General features: G+C 38.5%; 1 long non-coding RNA gene across 1 annotated transcript; it reads right to left on the reverse strand.

The window, feature by feature from the left end:
• Window positions 1–788: 788 nt before the first annotated feature.
• Window positions 789–3,764, reverse strand: LOC106523410 (uncharacterized). Its single transcript, XR_001310891.1, has 3 exons — window positions 3,700–3,764; window positions 3,550–3,601; window positions 789–828 (listed from the first exon to the last, which is right to left on the reverse strand). It is a non-coding gene; the product is annotated as an uncharacterized LOC106523410 (long non-coding RNA).
• Window positions 3,765–4,319: the final 555 nt, after the last annotated feature.

Genomic DNA, 4,319 nt, shown 5'->3' on the forward strand with positions numbered 1-4,319 from the left:
ATGTTGGCGTTATCTCACTCTGAAATCTGTAGTCTCAAGTTTGTCTGCATTTTCTATATAAACTGACTGGTTCTCAGATTGCTCTTTGTTTCTTGATAATATTCAAAAAAAATGTGTCTTTTTATGTTAAATCACACTTTTTGTTTCAAACCWAACTTTGAAATCTCTAGCTTCAGAACAGGGGCAGAGGTGTTTAATTCTCAGCAGTGTGGAGTAAAAATAGCACTCTGTCAGCTCACACCCACCCGCTGCTGCTCTGACTGTTCGTTTACACCTTTCTCAGGCACACTTATGAGGCAAAATGTACCATTTGAAACATGCTAAGCTAATTGGGTTTGTGTTACTGCTTCTTCTTTGTGTTTCTCAGCTCGGCACACCTTCCAGCACCTTGCTGGTCAGAGACGGTTAAACTTGCGACAGATGCTAAGGGCTCAGCTTAGATTGTGCAAGCCTTCATTAGCCTCACCTCACTGGTTAATCATCTGTTGTAATATTTATTTCAATAAAACCATCCAGAACCCTGATTTTAAAAAGCAGGTTTATTCTCACTGGATCAGCAGTTATAAAATAAAATGTAAAATCTCTTACTTTATGTTTTTTTTTTGGTCATTTTCTTCAACTGAACAAGAAAAAAAACATGATACACTCATACGCTGATGAAATTTATTCCATCCTATCTCCTTCTTTCAGATGGTTGCTCCTTGTTTTCTCCACACATTTTTCATTCTTGCTCCCCCCGCCTCGGCCTTGGGCTGCAGCAGCTTGCGGTTGACTCAAGAGTTCCCACATCTCACATGCACACTGCATCCTAATCTCTCCTTCCCAGTCCTGCAGAAAGTAAAAATAAATAAATAAATAAAACAACTGGGSCAGTTAGTGTACAGCACACAAGCAAATGTCCGGCGCATTTATTTTCACTTGCTTTAAAGAAAGTAGATGAAGGGAAGTCAATCTTAACCTCACAGCTGGAGAAATTACATAAAAAGTGCTTTTAACTGTAAATGTGTACATCATAASCACATGTAAGTTGCACCAATCAGAACTAAAATGCTAAAAAAATCCATTTCTCCAAACAACTTTGTATAAATACACTGTTTTCCTTTGCTGCGCCTAAAAAAATCAATGTAAATCTTTGATGTAAAAGTGCACTACTGTCTTCGCAGCAAAATGTTCTGCCTCAGGGTTGTCCTGGAGGGCTTTGCTACATTTATTGGTTTGCATTAAATCACACAATAAATGGAAAGACACCACTTAGCCAGGCAGTAAAGGCGGATGCTCCTCTCAGGAGTCTCTTCTCGCAGTAGGAAGTGTGCCGGCGGTGATGAATAAAAAGTTAAAAGAAGTAGAGAACATCCAGTCACACAAGAACAAATACTAATGAAAAGTTAATAAAAGAGAACTTCTAAATGGTTGAACTACAAACACTGTTGAACTTTTTTTCTCTCTGTTTGAAGGGATTTGTTTTCATGTGTAAAGTCACAACTAAAAAGAACAACCCTGGCACTTTGTTTGGATCTGACCGTGTCTGAAATTATTTGATTCAGTCAGCAAACGGCGTCCAAATTACCACACTTCTGAAAGACATTTGGTTAAAAAAAATAAACCTCTGAAAACTTATATCACATGCACACACAGTGAAACCCAGTTAATAGAACATCTGTGTCAATAAATTAATGAAGTAGTTTTTTAAAGATAGCAAAATTTTTTGTATATCGTTGTGTTTTTTTCTTGCCTTTGTATTTTTAATGGTAAATGATTATTTTTAAAATCTGCATCTGGGATAATAACAGCCAATATGTTTTTTTATAATGTGGGGATCTGAACAATTTCAGTGTTGACTCATGACAATGTGCTCAAAGTGTGCAAGATTTATTTATGGTTAAAGAAGCTGCATTTTTACATTAATATAAATTATTCTTCAAGCCTCAAAAAGACCAGAAAGCTTCCTCCTATCTTCATCCAATCATATCACTAAATAAAATGTCATTAAATAATGCTTTAAGTTCAGTACGTTTATCTTTAAGTAAAGTGGAGCTCTGAGTATTGCACTTTATTGATGTCCTTGATCATTCATCTCACACTGGGCTTAAAGACCAGTAATATTGATCCAGCATGTTGGATGGGACGTTTTGTTGAAAACTGGAAATGTCACATTTATCAAGCTAACATGACATAAAAATGTTAGAAATATTGAGCACATGATGTCAAYTGTCATAATGAGGATTTTTACCAACAGACAATCTGACATTTAAGATAAACCAAACTTAAAAACAAAGATAAACAGTGGATACACGTCTGTTTTCCTATCACACAGTTGAAGTGTTTATTGGTAATGTCTGGAAATTTCAGCTTTGATCTACTGAAGTGCAAAAATCAGATTTTTCTCTGAGTCAGGCTGTTCTCCCGTTTGTACAACTCAGTTTCACCGTGTTTCACCAGACTCCAAACACAAATGTCTRAAAAACTAAACTGTTTGTTGCGTTTGAGATTATTTTTTGTGTGATGTTTTTATGTATTTATTTTTTCTTTTGTAGTTTCCAAACTAGCAGAAACTAACTCAATGACTGAGAGTAAAAGAGTTGCTTTTATTTAAAAACCAAGATATAATTTTCAACTGCAATGATTTAAGAATAAGACTGGAGCTGCATAGCAAAGTTAAAACGTGACATTTTTATGATGATAAAGAAGGAAACTTCTGTCCTGTGTTCTCTTCTCATGTTTGCTGAATCCAGATTCAGCATGTTGGTGAAGTCATAAACTCTGATTCCCACGGCTGCTGCTTTTGCTGAGGTCACCCTTTTGCCAAGTGTGCTTCAAAGGATCTGACGGACTTGTGRGAAATTCAGGGTTCAAACTCTTCCACAAACCTTCCCCTTAAAAGCCGTGTGGACCCTTTGCATACACATGTAGCACGATAGAAGCACACTCATTTGCTAGTAGAAGGGTTACCATTATCGCAGATGCTCACCTGGCCTGATTAAAATGTGGCAGCAGGCCTATTTCTCTCCTCATCTTCTTTTCTGTACTGACAGTCATTGATTTCCCTGGCCTGATCTAATCCAGAGTTCACAAAGCTGAGCATTAATTAGAGAGAAGGGGGGAGTTGAGAGAACAGAAAGAGCCGGTATCACATTCACCCAAGGCTTTAAAACTCCAAGTACACAGTTAGATCAAGGGCCAGGAGGGAGAAAYTTGCACAGAAAGCCTGAGTCAACCATCTGCGTTTATTTCATTTGAGTTTTCCAGACCTCAGGGTTTCCCATAAACTGCATTTGCTAATCAGATCTGTAGTTTCTCAATGCCAAAGCCCACCTTCTCATTTTCCTCTCTCCGAGGCTATTTTCTGCTCTCCCTGTCAGGGTCTGGGTCGATTGGATCTGAAACTGCGATATCTGTCAGTTTAAAATGATGCTCACGCAACGCCACCCGCTGTAAGGAGAACTAGGTCACTTTCTGCTTTTATGGAAACTTGATTGAAGAGAGTTTAAAGGACCTGTCTAGCAGCGGAGGGGGCTTCAAGTGTGCCACTCATCGTGTGGAAAAACTTACATGGAGCCGGGGGTTTTTTTTCCCCTTCTGCTCTGCGTGACTTTGCTTCCATCTACAGGGCAGAGACGAGGTGTTGGTGAAAAAGCAATAATAGGAGGGGTGAGTTTGTTCCAAATCAGTAGAAAAGAAACAGGGTAATGAAATACTGACTTATTACACCTATTTCTGAGTCCCGTCGACAACGGGACGTCTCATTCCCTCGCAGTTATTTCTCCTCAGCGGTTCCTCCAAATAAACCCAGAGCAGCTCTCCTGATGCAGAACCTGACGCGTTCACTCTGGATGTGTAGCGCTGTAAAAAACTGGGAATTCATGAACCTAATTTGGGTTTGGCCAATCAGATCGGTCCATGACAATGTCAACGGTGAATCATGAGCACATGGTGGGGCATGGGTAGCTCAGCTGCCTCAGCGATGTTCTATTTAGAGAAGCTGTTTCTATCAACTGCAGACTAAATGTGACTGTGAGTCATCATAGCTAATGAGCAGCTATAATGGACACGTTTACGTAATATACAGTACATGTGATTATGTAATTTTTAATCTCTGAAAGAAGACAATATGTGGCTTTCACATGTTCTTTTAATTGTCAGAATCCCAAAACAAGGGTTTACTCACTCATACACTGACATAAAAACCTGTGGAAACATTTATTGATTTAAATTAGACCAGGTGAAGGTTGTTGATTTAAACCAACATGTTCTAGAGCTAATATATTCTGAAATAAGGTGTAAAGTAAACTACTGACAAATGTGCACTTCATTGAAAACTG

This window comes from Austrofundulus limnaeus, unplaced genomic scaffold, assembly GCF_001266775.1.
Source record: "Austrofundulus limnaeus strain Quisiro unplaced genomic scaffold, Austrofundulus_limnaeus-1.0 Scaffold156, whole genome shotgun sequence".
Classification (NCBI taxonomy): domain Eukaryota; kingdom Metazoa; phylum Chordata; class Actinopteri; order Cyprinodontiformes; family Rivulidae; genus Austrofundulus; species Austrofundulus limnaeus.